Below are 19,441 nucleotides of genomic sequence, written 5' to 3'. Positions count from 1 at the left end.
TGAGAATGGCTTTAATTCTAATGATACTCCTACAGAATAGTTTCCTTCTTCAAGCAAATCTTTATGTCATAGTATTATTCTGCTTTGTTCCCACACTAAGTGCTTTGAAATTCCTATAAAATAGAAAGTGCTATTTATTTTCATAGCTTTAAAATGGCATTCATTTTGACTGGAAGTGACTGTTCTAGTTAGGATCTCTAAAATATATACATTTAAGGTCCAGAAAATGATATTAAATTTGGAAAATTTAATTTTTCTAAAAAATTTTGGAAAAACATAATTTTTCCAAAAAAAATTATAGAGCATCTCAAAATATGACACCACATAGATAGAGTCTTCCATTCTTTCTTACAGATTACAATCAAAGATATCTCTTAATATTTTAGGTCCTTTTAAAGCATTTGAAAATAATAGTCATTTACTTTTTTAAATTAAGCATTCTGTAGAACAATAGAAGTGAATGTTAAGGGGTTGTACTTATTAAGCCCATTATAACATTCATAATCTACCTAAAAATAAAATTTTTAGAAAAGTATCTTTGTATATTAAAAATATTAGGTCTGCAGGTCAATGATTCTATAATTTCTATAATTATTTCAGAATTCCTTAATAATAATGACTTTCTTCTATGAAATATAGAAATGATGATACATATAATATCAAATCAGGTAGTTTTCCTTCTCATTACCATTTCAGAGTAAAGATTTCTACTTTTTTTTTTCATCTAAAGTCAGAAAATTCAAATGAGGTACATACAACTTGGTTGCCTCGTAATTTGCAATGGAAAGCAGGATTATCTCAATATATTTTTAACCAGGGTGGTAGCAGACATATGAATTCCAGTCTAGAAACCTGCTGTATGTTCCACTATATTCAGTCCAGAATATATAAAAATAAGCCTTTTTTTAGTGCACACATACACATACACACAATGGTAATTGCAATGTACATAAAACCTGTCAAAGCTCCAATTTCCAATATTCCAATGAATATCAAAAGAGTCCAGTATTTCTGACTTTGACAAATTGCAGATGAGGGTTTATTCATTAAGAGGGGCTGCTAATGTTTATTTAAATGCAATTTACTGTTGCATTATTGATTAGCTACTGCAAAATTATCTTACAAGGAGCACGTGTGGCAAGAAGATTTCAGGTTGAGAGCGGATTTATCTAGGGAAGGCCTGTAGGCTTGATTTAGGCCCCAGGACATGAGAGTTTTAATTTATCTGGAAAGAAAGGCCTGGTGGAAGGTTTGCTTTGTTTGCATTTAGACAGCAGATGAAAGGGGTTTTGATGTTGAGCTGGGAGAAAAATGGCTGCCACTCTTGTTATTCACGCAGAGAATTCAGCAAAAGAAAAAAAATCTATTACCAGGCAAGATAAAACAAGCCTTTTCTTACCCTCAAATCATTTTTTGAATCAAATATGTGGCTCTTGTTATCTTCCAAAGAAGAAATAAAAATTTTAAAATGTTGACTGTTATCAGAAACCTTAAAATAATGTTCCATATTGCATTTATTACTAAACTTTCACTTTCTATTATGATTCTGTATACTTTGGTGGGGTCGTTGTGTCTGAAGTATCTTAAAATGGAACGTCACTTGGGAAAAGAAATGATGCTAGACTTAAATATTTTAATGAAAAATGAACCAACAACATTTCCTATGCTCTTTTTGAAAAGAAGGAGTAGAACCAGTGTTTAGGCAGAAAGCCTGTTAGACATACTAATAATACATTACTGATTCTGCGAAGTGGACACAGTTGTCCTAAGAAGCAAAGCTTTTTCGTGCTGATTTATTTAGCTTAATCACTATGAATATATTAATCGGTAAGACAAAGCCATGAGGATTGTACGAGTAATCTTAATGTAACTAATAGTAGCATGTTTCTATGCAGGTCTATGGGAGGATTGCAGTTGGATTAAAAAAGTTGGTTTAAATGAAGAAAATGAGTGCTCAGAAAATTCATGAAGTCTGTAGAGGAAAATGTTCATTTCACAGTTTGTGTAAATTAAGCAAATGACATAAATATCTTATATGTCTTGCCCAGACGACTGATGGTTTATTCCCAGTAAATACTGAGATTTCATTTATCCAGTTCTCTCTGTACCCAGGGTGAACAGCAAGTTTATAAAGATAATTTGGGGATTTATAATTTTTAAAAAATCATTTAAAGCTGAGAAATACATATGATGAGAATTGATGCTTCAAACTTGTAACTCTTATATGCTGGAGGTCAGTTATCAGTTTGATATTCCTAAGAATCCCATGATAATTACTTTGAATGTGTGTCAACCAACCACAAGAATTTAGAAAGTGTTTCAACTGATCAGCAGAACATATGAATTGAATTTCAGTATGCAGTGATGTGATACCTAAAGCTGGCCTCTGCAATGTTATCATTCAGAAGGCATTTCAGCTGTCTTATTATTCTACAAAAATCAATTTCATAGGCAGCATTCTGCATGGAAAAAGAAGCAGAAAAAACTTTCTCTGTGTGATTTGGGGCCACAAATGAGAGTGACAGCAACAAGAATTATGCTTTCCTTTGGGGTTTATACCATTGGAGATACAATGATGATGACTGTGTATCAATTCTGACAACCTGAAGGTTAATTACTTACCCATATTTCAGGTCTGCCAGAACAGGATACTGCTATGCATTTATTTACAGAAATCTGAAGTATTCACTATTTTTTAAACTTTGACTCATAGTAATGCAATACTAATGACTTCATAATTGCTTTTTTTCCCAAGTAATTCCTAGGTTGGATTTCTCTTTTAGTTAATTTTCTCCTCTGTTCTTTCTCAAGGAAGCACTTTCTATTTTTCCTTTTCACCTTCAGTTCTTGGCAAACAATGCAACACTTCAGAAGAACACTCAGAATAAGAGCAATTAGAAAATAAAGCAAGCTAGATATCGTGTAGTCCAGTTCCAGAGACCCTACTACTATGTCTCTCCATTAGAAGTATTTTAAAATTATGATTTGTTATTCCAAGATCAAACTTGGTACAGATTTGACTTCCTAAGTAAAATCATTGGGAATAAAAGATCCAGAAGATAATTCTAAAAGAGAGACTTATTTAAGATGTTATCAATGATTTATTGAATTACACTAGTTTTACTTAGAAAGGAGAAATGTGGTGGTGGCCATATCAATGTTGTCTATACCGATATTTAACCTTTTTAAGCTCTCTGAAATTTTGTATACCAACATGCTCTAAGTGGAAAAAAACAAAAGGAAAGGATGCTCCAACTCAAGAATTAAGGGAGAAGAATTTGGCAGCTTTAAGAAGACTTAGTTAATGTTCTTGTAACGTAAAATAAATAAAAGGATGACAAATGAAAACCAGAAAATGAACCTATTACGAAAAAAAAAATCTATTGGCTCATTCATTCACTCAACATGTATTTACCCCCCAGCACCTACCAAAAGTCAGGACTACTGTTATGCAAATCTCTAAAATAGTAAAGCTTCTATTCTGGGCAAATAGGTAGATGATGCTCACCTGTAGTGAATGTCAGGTCCTGGGTTGTAAATAGATGATTTTTATAAATCCCTTCCAATGCTGATACATCTATGATTATTTCTCCTTTGTTTTCTCTTGCGTTTATTTTGGCAAAAGTTCAGCCATATTTGCTTTATTTTCCATTCATTTGTACTTGGATCTCATGTATCACAAATTGATTGGTGACTTTTATATTCTCAGAATATGGAGAATCATTCTGCAGTATTTATTTATCTGTTGCATAACCCAAGATTTAGAATGTACACTGGGATGATTAAACAAATTCACATTAAATATAGCTATTTTGTGCCCCTTTAAAAAATAGCCTCCTGGATCAAAAGACCATAGTAGAAAAGTTCCTTTTCCACAAAAAGTAATGAGGGTGTTGAATAGAAAGAAATAGTCACCTTTTCTAAGCCAAGTATAACCTTTGTAGACTATATGATTATGAAAATCGAAAAATTGGTGAAATGGAGCCTGGATTTCTCTCTTAACTGTATTTCACGTTCCTGATTTAAGTCAATGGCTCATATTTTTATTCATTTTATTTATTTTATTCAATTTTATTTTTTTATTTATTTTCTTCAATTTCATTCTTTAAAATTGAATCTTCCTCCTATCATTATTTTCTATTATTCATATAGTTTATGCATTTCATTAATGTGGTCACTATGTATTAAGGTGGCCATAAAGTTTACTTGGGTTTTTCCATAGGATATTACAAAAAAAACCTGAATGAATCTTTTGGCTAACCCAAGAGTTTGTATCATACAGAAAGATTAAAATAAACTCTTATAATTCTCCTTTGAAGTGTTCCCTTTTGCTTTCCACAATCAGGCCCGTTTGCTATCTTTACAGGGCTCGGGACAAGAGTGCTAATGGAGGCTTGTAAAATATATGACCAAATGTTTGAAATTTATAAATCAAGCTAACCAACACATAAAACTTTCTGTTGAAACTTTGGGGCAAACGGACCTTCACAGGAACCTTCATAGCAACTCCCTTTAGAGCTCTCAGACACCCTCACTCTGTGCAGCCACAGCTTGACCCTTATGCTCTCATTGAAGTTCACATGCGTGTATGTATATACCCCTGTCTGACTGCCCAAGCTCTCTCCATGCCAACCCGCCTAGCCCCCACCACCAGCCACTCCTTGACTATTCCTTAGGCTTATCTCGGTTAAGATAAATACTAGCGAAAGCTATGGAAACAAGCTGGAGGATGTTGTAAAGCGCCAGTTATCCTCTGAACATGATATGTAGTGGGAAGCACAGTCTCTAGCTTGGTGTGTTTCTTTGATCCTGTGGACTTGTCATCCTTTGGAAGAGGGTCAGAGTGGGCCTTCTAAAGTCTTGCACAGATAGAAGGATGACATTTTGCAGCACCATTTTCAGACTTCTAGTTTTCCTACTGTTGAGGGACATTATTCTCCAGTTATTGGGTGTTATACTTTGTGATGGTGGCTTTCATCAACTAAGAGATGAAAAGAAGACTTTACACACAAAAATTTGAGTATTGATACCTTTAGCAATCTGGTGATGGGCAGGGAGGCCTAGCATGCCGCGGTTCATGGGGTCGCAAAGAGTCGAACACGACTGAGTGACTGAAGTGAACTGAATTGAACATTTAGCAATTTGTAAAAAGGTGAAATATGGACTGCTGGTGGCTGGCCAAGATCGTTTATGTATTTTTGTATCACATTGTAGCTTATAGATTAGCTTTTCTAAGTTTTCTTAAAGATAGACATTCTCAATTTTAATGTAGCCAAATTGATCAGGCATTCCACTTATGGCTTGGATTATTTCTCTTGTTTAAGAAATTCTTCTTTACTGGGAGGTCATAGGATTATGTTCCTATATAGTTTTCTTTAAATTTTATTGCCTTGTTTATTTCATTTAAATCTTTAATGTGGCTGGAATTGATTTTTGTGTGAAATATGAGTTAAGGGTCCATTTTAATTAAAAAAAATAGCAGAAGTGTTGGAAATATCATTGAATTTATAAACCGATTTAGAGAGAATCTTTAGGTTATGTGTGCGTGCAGTAGGTGTTGAGTTGCTCAGCTGCATCCGCCTCTTTGCAATTCCGTGGACGGTAGTTTGGAGGCTCCTCTATCCATGGCAAGAATACTGGAGTGGGTTGACATATCCTCCTTCAGGGGATCTTCCAGACCCAGGGACCCAGGAATTGATCCCATGTCTCCTGCATTGGCAGGTGGATTCTTTACCACTGAGCCACCTGGGAAGCCCAAAGATTATATTATTGAGTAGGCATAGGTGATTGTTGTTGTTTACTTGCTAACTTGTATCCAATTCTTTTGCCATCACATGAACTGTAGCCCACCAGGCTTCTCTGTCCATGGGATTTTCCAGGCAAGAATACTGGAGTGGGTTGCCATTTCCTTCTCCAGGGAATCTTCCCCACCTTCATTGGCAGGTGAATTCTTTACCACCGAGCCACCAGGGAAGCCCTTAGATTATATAGTCTCCCGATAAATTAACATTTAATTATGTTAAGTCTATTTTAACCCTTATCAAATATTAAAAACTTTTCCAAGAATACGATGCATAGATTTTTAAAAATTTATTTCTTGTTACTTGATTGTTTTAATACTATTGTAATTGATGCATTTTTAAAGTGACTATATGATTCGGTCTTATGGACATGCAATTGACTTCTGTATATGTATATTTATTTTTTAAAATCTGGCAAGGCTGATAGTCTTTTACATTGATTGTAAATAGTTTTCTAAAGAATCATATCAAATTGTTATTTAAAGATTTAAAACAGTCTTGGTTCTTCCTTTCTAATTCTAATATATTTCATTTCTTTTCTTGCTTTACTGCACTGTTTAGGATTGCCAGAATGTTGTTGAATATAAGTGGTGGAAATGGGCATCTTTTACCTGCTCCTGGGCTCCACCACTTAATATTTACTTTAAAGTATGATATTTAATTCAAGTTTTGGGTAATATTTACTCAAATAAGCAAATTTTTTTTCTATTCTCAAGTTCTTTTATCATAAAATGGATATTGCATTTTATCAAATGTCTTTTCTGTATATATTGAGATGAACATATAAATTACCTCCATTAATCCATTAATATGATGAGTTATATCAATTGACATTTTTAATATTAAATAACTTTGCTTTGCTGGAATAAACTCAGCATAGGAATGATGCATTATCATTTTTTAAATAACTCTATTCTATGCTTGCTCTCCATGTTGCTATTTTTGCTCTTCATTATTTTCTTCCTTCTTTAGTCTTCATTTTTTGATTTTATGTAGTTCTTCTTTCTATATCCTCAGTGAGATTTATAGCTCATTAATTTTCAGTTTTTCTATAAATATTTGAAGCTATAGCTATGCCTTGTGGTGTCGGTTTAGCAGTATCTCATAGGTTTTCACCAGATTTTTGTTAACATTCAAAGTAATTTTTAAATTTTTATTTATTCATTTGATCCATTCACTAATTAGAAGTGTGTTCCTTAATTTCCAAGCTCTTTAAAAAGAAAAAAAAAAACTTTTTATAGATTCCTTTTGGTTATTGATTTCTAACTTATTTTCTCTCTAGTTGGAGTATATGGTTTGTTTATTAATTTCTTGAAACATTTTAAGATTCATTACTCAGTTTGTGATCAGTTTTAAAAAAATGTGACAAGTGAGAGTAACCAGTTTGTTGTCTAGTTTTAGGATATATAATCTCCATGTGACCATTAGATAAAGTGCATTAATGATTTCATTCAGAACTTCTATATCCTTCTCAATATTTTCTCCCTTTGATCAATTAGCTACTTAAAAAGTTGTATTAAAACCTTTCTATATGATGGTGAATTTTTCTACTTATTCAAATTGCCATTCTTTTTACTTTATTGTTTTTATTTCAATAAACATATTTAAGGTCAGAATGTTTGCTTTCTGGAGAGTTTTTATCACAATGGATATTTTGTCAAAAGCGCTTTCATTGTCTATTGAGATGATCATATGATTTTCATTCTTCTGTTTGCTAATGTGGATTATCATATCAATTTTCCAGATATAGAACCACCTTACACCCTGAGATAAATTTTGTTTGATCATGGCATATGATCATTTTAATGTAAATTTGGTTTGTTAACATTTTTAACAAACCAATTAAATTTAAAAAATTTAATTTAAATTTGGTTTTGTTAATATTTTTTGAGAATTTTTGCGTCTATGGTTATCAGTGATTTTGTCTGGTAATTTTATTTTTTTGTGATGTCTTTATCCAGTTTTAATGCTGGACTCCTAGAATGAGTTTGGAAACATTCCTTCCTATTCGATTTGGAATAGTTTCAGAATAATAGTTTTAACTCTTCCTTAAATGTTTTGTAGAATTCACCTGTGAAGCTGTCTGGTCTTGGACTTCTGTTTATTGGAAGTATTTTCAAATTATGGGTTCAGTTTCATTACTAGCCATCTGTTTGCTCATATTTTCTATTTTTTCCTGATTCACTTTTGGAAGACTGTATGTTTCTAGAGATGTAATCATTTCTTCTAGGTTGTCTGTTTTATGGGTGTGTACTTGTTTGTAGTAATCTCTTGTGATCCTTTGTATTTCTGTGGTGTTGGCGGTAACTTATCTTTAATTTCTAATTTTATTGATTTGGATTCTCTCTTTTTTTCTTAATGAGTCTAACTAAAGGTTTATCAATTTTTCTTTGTTTTCAAGAAACTAGCTCTTAGTTTCATTGATCTTTTCTATACTTTGAAAAATATTCATTTCATTTATTTCTGCTCTGATCTTTTTTATTTCCTTTCTTTTACTAACTTTGGGGTTTATTTGTTCTTTTTCTAGTTCCTTTTTTAAGTCATTATATCCAATTTACTATTTCAATAGTTCACGCATATGAGTCATTTGAATAGTTTTATGAGATTCTCTTACCACAGAAATATACCTTTATTCTATATTCTACATAAAATATAGAATACATTCTAGATTAAATTCAAGCAAGTATCTCCTTTTCTCTACTAAGTTGCTGACTCTAGTTCTTTTAGGTGTGAGGTTAGATTGTTGGAAATTTTTCCTGTTTCCTGAAGTAAGCATGTATCATTATAAACTTCCCCATTATAAGTTCATATGATTTTGACAGATTAGCAAGTGAGTATGACCCAGGCTTTGTTCAAATTACAGCCTCCGTGTTGGGAGTCAGTGTTTGAGACTTGCGTGCACCCTTTGGTGTTGGTTTCTGCCAGTCCTCTGGCTCTCCTGTAAGCAAGCCCCGCTGGTCATCACAGCCACACATGCTGGGGGCTCATCTTCTCAATGCAGGTTCTCTCTACTGGGGAGCCTCAGGTGGAGCTTGGGCCCCTCTCTTCTTGGAAAAAAACCTCTGCAGTTGTGGTTATCCTCTCATTTCTGGGTTGCCACCCTGGAGGGTGGGTCTTGATCCTATGGCATCTCCAATCCCTCTTATAGGTCTTCTTGTGCTTTATTCTTTATATCTTTATTTGTAGAAAATCTTTTCTGCTAGTTTTTATCATTCTCATAAGTGACTGTTCTGTGAATAGTTGTGATTTTGGCATGCCCAGGAAGTGAACTCGGGGTCTTCCTACTCTGCCATATTGGCCGCCTAAACAAGGGCTAAACATCCCCCTAAACATCCCCTCTAAACAAGGGCTTCCCTGGTGGCTCAGATAGTTAAGAATCCGCCTGCAAAGCAGGAGACCTGGGTTTGATCCCTGGGTTGGGAAGATCCCCTGGAGGAGGGCATGGCAATCCACTCCAGTATTCTTGCCTGGAGAATCCCATGGACAGAGGAGCGTGGTGGGCTACAGTCCATGGGGTCACCAAGAGTTGGACATGACTGAGCGACTAACTACAGCACAACACCCCTAAATAAAGTATATATTAATCTGTCATACTGCATACAGTGTGTCATACTGAAATATATTTCATACAGAAATATATTTCTTCAAATTGTGGGCTGGATGTATTTGTGTGCTTTTACTGGTTAAAAATTGAAAGAATGAAAAGTTTATTGTGCTTTTGCTATGTTCTAAGCACTGAGAGATACAAGGATTCTTAAAATAGCTATGATTCTTGTCCTTACAAATTCACTAACTTAAAGGCCAGTCCAGTAAGAAAATCATACCAAACATATAGCCAAACCAGCAAGTAATTGTTCATTTCCTTCTCCCACTTCCACCTGGCTTTTCTGATAAAGCTTCTATATTCTTCTTTCTCTTACATTTACTCATTTCTATATTTATTCTCCTATTATATATATATATATATATATATATATATATATATATATCAGATCAGTCGCTAGGTCATGTCCGACTCTTTGCATATATAACTATGCATTTTCAAAACTTGGGGGAAAATAATATTCTATTTTATACCTGCCATGTATGATCTACTTTACTCCCTTCCCTAAAACAGAGTGAAATCAATTTTCAAGGGGCCCACTGCAATGTTAAAAAAAAAAAAACTTTCAGGACATGGTAGGCCTTTTGGCAGCAGGAGATGGAGTCAAAGTAAGGGAGGCCTTCACCCTAAGAGCTGGGTATATGAGCTGATTGCCGGGCTGATATGCAGAAGGTATGGACTGTACTTGGTATATCTTTCATATCAATAATCTCAGATATGCAAATGACACCACCCTATAGCAGAAAACGAAGAGGAACTAAAGAGCCTCTTGATGAAGGTGAAAGAGGAGAGTGAAAAAGCTGGCTTAAAACTCAGCATTCAGAAAACTAAGATCATGTCATCTGGTCCCATCACTTCATGGCAGATAGTGGTGGGTGGGGAAAAAGTGGAAGCAGTGACGGACTTTATTTTCTTGGGCTCCAAAATCACTGCAGATGGTGACTGCAGCCATGAAATTAAAAGACACTTGCTCCTTGGAAGAAAAGCTATTCAAACATAGACAGCGTATTAAAAAGCAGAGACATTACTTTGCCAATGGACAAATAAGGACAAATATGGACAAAAGTCCATCTAGTCAAAGCTATGGTTTTTCCGGTAGTCATGTATGAATGTGAGAGTTAGAACAGAAGACTGAGCACCTAAGAACTGATGCTTACTGTGTCATTGGAGAAGATTCTTGGGAGTCCTTTTGACCACAAGATCGAACCAGTCAATCCTAAAGGAAATCTACCCTGAGTATTCACTGCAGGGACTGAAGCTGAAGCTCCAATACTTTGGCCACCTGATGCGAAGAGCTGACTCATTGGAAAAGAACCTGATGCTGGGAAAGACTGAAAGCAGGAGAAGAAGAGGGTGACAGAGGACGAGATGTTTGGAAGGCATCACTGACTCAATGGACATGAATTTGAACAAGCTCCGGGAGATAGTGAAGGACAGGGAAGCCTGGCGTGCTGCAGTCCATGGGGTCACAAAGAGTCGGATATGACTGAGCAACTGAACAAAAATATCTCGCATAGCTGGTGTCCTAGGTTTAGATTATCTGTCATGATTGGTAGATGCTCCTGCTATTGCAGCTGCTGAGTATTCTGAGTATCATCCCTGATGGATCGTGTGAATCTGAGGTCTTTTTTTAGTGCCACCTTATATCACACCATCTCTCCTCAAAGCCCCAGATCAGCAGGAGGGAACACACCGTGCACTCTCTTGTTCACACGTAGAGCCCATAAGATGTGTCCACATTGGAGTTGATCATAGCATCTTTTCTCCCTTTTTGGTAAAGAACAGAATTCATCTAAAGGCCTAAAACAGGTTATGCTTGACAACTGTCTAGCTCCCTGCAGGAAACAGGGCAGAGAGCATTATTTATGAGCATACCCTGTGTAAAAGCAGCTTACTTTCAGGCTCCCAGATCTGATTTAGATTTAGCATCAGTCTGGTCCTCTGTGTTTTAACTCCCTGCTTGGGACTGACCTCTGTTTTCCTGGGCTACACATCTGCAGGGCCCTTTTGCTTTACTTCTCTGTTATTCTGCTTCTTCAAAGTGACAATTCCTTAGCTGTTGCTCCTGGTCTTTGAGAGCCAAAAAGAATGCTATCCACATCCCTCTGTTCTGAGCTTCTGGACTTTGTTTTTCAAAACAAGATGTTTGCCTTACTTACCAACTTTGTTTTAATTTTTATGCTTTCATTCAAGCTACCCTTTCCTCCATTTTCTCCAGATTTAAATGCTGTGATTTATTTATGTTTGTTTATGTGCTGAGGGTTGAAGTGAAAAGGTCTGATTTATGAGTCTGACCAGTTTAGAATTCAAGTGGATAGAATATTTTTTATGGGAATGTTAATCTCTCAACTTCTAGTCCAGTCTTCTGTGTACTGTGTCAGTGAGGTAATGCTTCATTTATATAAACTTCTCAAAGTTTCTTTTTTCATTTTAATTTTGTACTGGGGTATAGTTGATGAACAATGCTGTGTTAGTTTCAGGTGTACAGCAAAGTGGTTCAGTTATACATATACATGTATCTCTTCTTTTTCAAATTGTTTTCCACTTTAGGTTATTACAAAATATTGGGCAGAGCTCCCTGTGCTATACAGTAGATCTTTGTTGGTTATCCATTTTTAATATAGCAGTCTGTACATGAGGAACAAAGGATGCAGTTTAAAAAAATTCCTTTCTAGAAGGCAGTGCTTGGAAAAATCAAGCTTGCAGTCCTTTGATTTATATTCGTTGAGGTTTTAAAATTGTTATGAGGTACATTTAAGTTGCTTGTATGATTAAGAAATCAAATTCAGGTATAAAAAGCAGCAATTTGTTCATATTTAGATATTTAACAGGTGTTCATGTCTCATAGCTGGATATATACTGCACTGCTATGATTTTTTTTTAATTCTCAAAGTTAGTTCAGGAATGCTTTATCCTTTTTTTCCCCTTTTGAGGTATTAAAAACTAATTTGTGGAAGAGTAAACAGTTTGGAAAGATGTAAAGAATAATGTATGAAAAACATTTAGAATATGTCAGTGCAGGTCACGGGGAGGGAAATGGAATTCACTGTCAGTACACAGTACCTGTGAAAGTGACAGAACTTCAGAGCTGAGTTGTAACTTCCAGTGATGTCTTCTTACATAATCCTGTACCTAACCAGTGCTTCCTAACTGCACCATTTTGGCTATGTAGCTACTGACTAAATATCAGATTGGCTAGATTTCTGCTCTTTTTCAACTAATGTTTTTTGGAGTACAGTTGCTTTAAATGTTGTGTTAGTTTCTGCTGTAAAGCAAAGTGAATCAGCTATACGTATATGTATACGTTTATCCCCTCTTTGGATTTTCTTTCCTTTTAGGTTGGACTTCTCAAGTGGTGCTAGTGCTAAAGAACCTGCTTGCCAATGCTGGATATGTTCACCACAGAGCATTGAGTAGTGCTCCCTGTGCTACACAGTAGGTTCTCATTAGTTATCTATTTTATACATAGTAGTAATATATATGTCAGTCCCAATCTCTCAATTCATCCCACCATTCCCCTTATCTCCCTTAGTATTCATATATTTGTTCTTTACTTTTGTGTGGACCTTTTGTCTTAGGATATATTTTTGGTGTTCTCCCCTGTGTTGAGAGCTTTCCAGGTGGTGCTAGTGGTAAAGAATCCACCTGCCAGTGCAGGAGATGGAAGAGATGTAGGTTCAATCGTTGGGTAGGGAAGATCCCCTGGAGGAGGGCATGACAACCCACTCCAGAGTTCTTGCCTGGAGAACCCCATGGATTCTCCTGGGAGAGAATCCCAGGAGAGGAGCTTGGCAGGCTACAGTCCATAGGATCTGACAGGCAGTCTGTCTGCAAAGAATCAGATATGACTAAAATGACTTAGCATGCACGCACATCTGTGTTGAGTCCAAATCTACCTTTTTGGAACTAATCTACTAATTCACTAATTTGCTTTCTTCTGGTTTATTCTAACTTTCTTTCTTCAATAAATACAAAATTTATTGACCATCAACCATCTATCAGGTTGTATGTCCAGATGTATGGATACAAAAATGAAAGCAACACATTCTCTTTTCTGGAAAAACCTCACAGTATAGGTGGAGAGGCATATATATATATATATAAGCAAATAATTAGAGGAAGAAGTGTTAATAGATATACTCACAATAGCATTATGTGAGTAGAGTTCTTTAAGCTGTTCATCATATGATGTGGTTTCCAGGCCTTTTATCATCATAATAGAAGACTCTTCAAGTAAAGGTTGAAGCGATCTTACAAATTGCCTTCTTATGAGAGGCGACTGTTCTGAAGCATTCAGTTATAGTAAGTAGGGCAATAATTAGGACTCAGCTACAAAGTGATTTTTAGATAGAAATAAGTATTATAGTAAAGAAGCAGTCAATCCTGGATTATCAGATCAGAGAGGTATTTGGAGGCATGAATGTAATTTATAAATAGTAATGTGATTCTTTGGTTCTCAGAAATAAACTATTAATGATGTCTGTCTATTCAGCAGAAGAAATCTCCAAATTTTAACTTTTGTTAGTAGTAATTAATGCATCACCAATACTCATAGTTCTAGAATTTTCAAAATGCTTCCAGCTACATTGATTCCTTGCAATTATAATTACTTCTCCTTCTTCTTCGGTCTATGATTTCTAGTTCAGAAGTGTGCAGGGATTTATATTGTCTATTTTGTTAAATAGATCTGGAATGATTGTATATTTCTTTCATTTTAAGTAGGTGGAGGTTACTTAGTATTTGGAACCTGAATTCGGTGTGACTTTTAGAATGTTACTTGATTTATGGTTTGGAGTGTCTTATAAACAAAAGGAAAAGAGAAAAGACTTCCAAATTGTGCACATATACATGCTAAGTCACTTTAGTCGTGTCCGACTCTTTACGACCCCATGGACTGTCGCCTATCAGGCCCCTCTGTCCATGGGATTCTCCAGGCAAGAATACTGGAGTGGATCTCTAGGCCCTTCTCCAGATGTGGGATCGAACCTGCATCTCATTATGCCTCCTGCATTGCAGGTGTGCTCCTTACTATTAGAGCCACCTGAAGGGTTTTGCTTTGTACAATGTTCTTAACTGGGGCTTTTGGGGAAATACTTAGAATTTTAAGTAAATCATGTGTGCTGTGCTAAGCCACTTTAGTCATGTCTGATTCTTTGCGACCCCATGGACTGTAGCCCACCAGGCTTCTCTGTCCATGGGATTCTCCAGGCAAGAATACTGGAGTTGGTTGCCATTTCCTACTCCAGGCAAGTCTTGTGTATCTGTGCATAATATGTTCATTCTTCTCAGAATGTCATCTGGAGAGTTTATCGAACACTGGTTTGAGGTTGTGTACCTGGAAACATTTGTAAATCCTAAGAGTAGATTCTATCTGCTAGAAATTCATGCCACCATATCAAATAATGATGTTCCCAAAGTCATGAACATGCTTTATGCTTTATGTCTTTTATTATGTCCTGTCATCCTTGCCATAAATAGCATTTATATTACTTTAAAAATGGATTTTCCTAGCAGGAATTAAGTATTAAAGGTCATGTTTGTGCATCACTTCATTGTTTCAAAATGCATTCAAATGTGATTCATTATTTAATCCTTAAAATGTATGAAAAAATACCCTTCCCATTTTACAGAAGAAATAATAGAGATTCAAATATACAAAGCTCTGAACTCATAGATTGTGGATTCTTCATCTAATCAGAGATAAATACTCCTTTGCACATCAAATATTTTTCAAAATTTTCCTTTGATTAGTTTCTGTGTTCTTTATTTCTATAGGGAGCATTTATGCCTGAGACTTGCTCTGTACAAGGGGAAATCATTTGGACAAGAACTAGGAAGTTAAGGAAATCACGTGGCCTCTTGAGGCCTTGGTTTTCTCACATGCAAAATGAGGTAATCAACCAAACCATGCTGAGATACCTTTCAGCTCCTACATTCCATGTGTCTTTGTCAAAGTTTGGTCCAAAGCTTCTTCTCTGGAGAACTGGTCCATTTATTATACCTGCATGCCAGATGAGCTGGCCTGTTGCCTACTGACTACAGTTATAACCCCCAGTCTCAGTGTCCAGGCTGTGCCTTGATGATCCTTAAAGGCTTTCTTCCTGCTGTGAAGACCCCATCTTAATTAATCTTACAAAAGCAGTTTGCAATGGCTGGCTTTCCTTCATCTTCTCTCTGCCTAATTCTTAGCTAGAAGAATTATTTTAATCCTCGCTTTAGTGCTGTTAAGCTGGTCATATTCTAATGTTTCCGTTGTCTTGTATTATCAGGTACAATAGGTAAATCATTGTTGAGAGTGTGGTTCTTGGGTGACATTAAGCTTCAGAACAAAAGAAATTCTGCTTACAAATTCCGGAATTAACTTGATTAAAGTTCCAGATCCTGAAAAGGCTTCAGTCTGAGGATTACTATTGCCAGACTTGTAAGCTGCATGTCCTGGTGAAAGAATGATTGAGTTGGGGAGTCATGGTCTATGCTTGTCATTGGACAAGTCACTCATTTGAGTCACTCTTCATTTATCAATACATTGAACCAAATGATCTCCAAAATGTCATATCAGTGGGAAACTGCCTGCTTTCCATCATTTAATTAATAAGCTATTTCTTTCTTTTCTTATATTTTGTAGCAGGATGAATCACTCTGATGTTTTCACTTGAGAGCTATCAATAAGACCTCGAGTTTTCTCTGATAATTACATGATATCAATTTCACAATGTATTCTTCCCAACCTGACCTCCTTGCATAGATTTACCCTTAACTGGTTTGATTTTCTCTTTTTTTTGAGATTTGTTGGATGTAAACCATTTTTTAAAGTCTTTATTGAATATGTTGGGCTTCCCTCGTGGCTCAGATGGTAAAAGCATCTGCCTACAATGCAGGAGACCTGGGTTCAATCTCTGGGTCGGGAAGATCCCTTGGAGAAGGAAATGGCAACCCACTTCAGTACTCTTGCCTGGAAAATTCCATAGACAGAGGAGCCTGGTAGGCTATAGTCCATGGGGTTGCAAAGAGTTGGACACGACTGAGCAACTTCACTTCTTCCTCTTATTATTAAATATGTTACTTCTGTTTTATGTTTTTTTGGTTTTCTGGCTGTGAAGCATGTTGGATCTTATCTCCTCAACCAGGAATCAAACCCGTACCCCCTACATTGGAAGGCAAAGTCTTAACCACTGGACCACCAGGGAAGTCCCTTTAATTTCTCTATTTAGTTTAATTTTAAAATTAGTTGCACAAATGGAAATTGAATCCACTGTTCAAGTCCAAAACACAGTAGGTCAATATCAGCTCATTTTCCTTAAGACCAGGATGCAGGCTGATGGTTTTATTTGACTCAGGAGAGAGTACTTTCTTGGTGTGGACTCTTCAAGGATTATGTACCACTTGATGTAGTACGTACTCCAGAGCTGAAACTGCAGCCTGGAGTTTTACTATGATGGGATCATCTGCTATTGAAATAAGATTTTGCTATTCCATTTGTAGCCTGATAAATGCTGGATTATGAATCAGAATAATAAGCACAGAGGTGTTGTACTAGGTCCCAGAGCTTCCCATTGTCTAATGTTACATCTTTCTTTTTAAAACTATTCTCAAAGGAAAACAAAATTTGAATGTGCGTCTGTGTACTCACAGTTTCTGGAAACAGCAGCCCCTATCCATTTTCTTTTTAAATAAAGGCTTTCTGTAAACTGTTCACATAACCAGTTATTTGGCTTGCAATGGCCTTCCCATGAAAATGCCTGTGTTAATGTCAAGTCAGGGAATAGCAAAGCTTTGCTGGAGTCCCAGTGTCTCACAGATATACTATAAATTTAATTTCATGGCAAAGTGAAGTCTATTACAGAAAATCAGAAAGAACTACCATCTCAGCAAGGACATCTCTCTCTTTTTTTATTGAGTCCTTTTTGTGTAGCTTTTCCAAGCTTTGTCTGCACCTGCCAATGAAAAGGGGCTCTTTGTTTGAGGACAATACTGACAAATTAACCAGCAAACATATTTCCAGTGGTGAGGGGGAGGCTGCAGGTTCAGGAGTGGGCCATAGCTGCTACCTGTTTTACTGTGTCTGGAACTGAAGATTTCAGTCTTGTTAACAATTTTTATTCTACTAAATCTGAATAGCCTTGCTTCTCTTGTTGTCTCATATATTTGTTGGTGAAGCCAGGACATTTTTTAGAATTTTCTACCAAAGTATAAGCCACGGAAGGCACGTGGTGATGTGGATGTTAGAACCACACTGTTTTGTAGTACTCCAAAATAGTCACAAAGACAGTAAAAAAAACTTCAGAGCCTTACCTGCTGCTGCTGCTAAGTCACTTCAGTTGTGTCCGACTCTGTGTGGCCCCATAGACGGCAGCCCACCAGACTTCCCCACCCCTGGGATTCTCCAGGCAAGAACACTGGAGTGGGTTGCCATTTCCTCCTCCAATGCATGAAAGTGAAAAGTGAAAGTGAAGTCGCTCAGTCATGCCCGACTCTTCGCGAACCCATGGACTGCAGCCTACCAGGCTCCTCTGTCCATGGATTTTCCAGGCAAGAGTACTGGAGTGGGGTGCCATTGCTGTCTCTGAGAGCCTTACCTAGTGTTTATTAATTGATGTTTACTGATTTGTTGTTATGTGATATAACACATTAATTAAAGATCTCCTGGGTACTGTGAAGAACAGCTAGTGGGAAATCACTGGGTAACACAGGGAGCTTGGCCTGGTGCTCTGTGATACCCTAGAAGGGTGGGATGAGGGGGATAAGGTGGGAGGCTCGAGAGTTGGGGATGTATGTTATATAGCTGATTCACTTCGCTGTACACCTGAAACACAACATTGTCAAGCAATTATCCTCCAATTAAAAATGTAAAATACATATCACAACATTCACATATAATGTAAATGTGATGAACTGAAGCTATCATTATTAAAACCTCTGGACCTGGGGGTTTTGAGAGATTTTCTTTTGAAAATTACCATGAAATAGTACTAAGTTTCTCTAGTATTTGTAGAAGTGAGCTAGACAGTACATTGAATATGAAAAGAAAGAACCACCACCACCGCCACAGTTTTCCTGTGACAACGTGACTAATTAGGAGTTTAACTAGATGTTACTTCACTGAAGTCTGGTCGTTCAGTTTAAATTCAGATCAATTCCTCGTGAATTCTTAATCAGTTTTCTGTGAATGTCTATAATGCTGTTGGCACTCTTTTAAGTTTTTTGAAATACAAAAGGAATAAATATGGTCCCTGTTCTTAAGGAACTAAAGACATATTCAGTGATCTCTATTGGTGTTTTTTAAAACAGTGGATTTTTTCCAGGAGTTTTACAGTTTCAGGTCTTTGTTTAAGTATTTAATCCATTTTGAGTTGATTTTTGAGTATGGTGAAAAATAAAGTTTCAATTTTATCCTCTCGCATATGGATATTCAGTTGTAGCAAAATTGTTTTGTCACTTTTTATATGTTAAGAGATGGAAATAAAATAATTTTACAATAATGTTTTATTTTATTAAATTTTGCTAAAATATTTGTTTAGTTGCTAAGTCATGTCTGGTTCTTTGTGACTTCATTGACTGCAGCATGATAGGCTTCCCTGTCCTTTGCTATTCCCTGGAGTTTGCTCAGACTGATGTCCATTGAGTTGGTGATGTCATCCAACTATCTTATCTTCTGTCATCCACTTCTCCTCCTGCCCTCAGTCTTTCCCAACATCAGCATCTTTTCCAATGAGTCAGTTCTTCACATCAGGTGGCCAAAGTATTGGGGCTTCAGCTTCAGCGTCAGTCCTCCCAATGAATAATCAGGTTTGATTTCCTTTAGGATTAACTGGTTTGATCTCCTTGCTATCCAAGGAAATCTCAAGAGTCTTCTACAATTGAATCAGTTCTAATGAGGTGGATGAAACTGGAGCCTATTATACAGAGTGAAGTAAGCCAGAAAGAAAAACACCAATACAGTATACTAACGCATATATATGGAATTTAGAAAGATGGTAACAATAACCCTGTATACGAGACAGCAAAAGAGACACTGATATATAGAACAGTCTTATGG

General features: G+C 36.2%; 1 long non-coding RNA gene across 1 annotated transcript in view; it reads left to right on the top strand.

Annotated features, from left to right (window-relative positions):
- Positions 1 to 19,441, top strand: part of LOC129626724 (uncharacterized) — a 237,891-nt gene that overhangs the window by 126,398 nt on the left and 92,052 nt on the right. The window contains exon 2 of the long non-coding RNA XR_008702159.1: positions 12,744 to 12,840. This is a non-coding gene — a long non-coding RNA (uncharacterized LOC129626724). The remainder of the gene's footprint in view (positions 1 to 12,743; positions 12,841 to 19,441) is intronic.

This window comes from Bubalus kerabau, chromosome 14, assembly GCF_029407905.1.
Source record: "Bubalus kerabau isolate K-KA32 ecotype Philippines breed swamp buffalo chromosome 14, PCC_UOA_SB_1v2, whole genome shotgun sequence".
NCBI classification, from domain to species: domain Eukaryota; kingdom Metazoa; phylum Chordata; class Mammalia; order Artiodactyla; family Bovidae; genus Bubalus; species Bubalus kerabau.
This window is presented reverse-complemented; position numbering and strand designations above follow the sequence as displayed.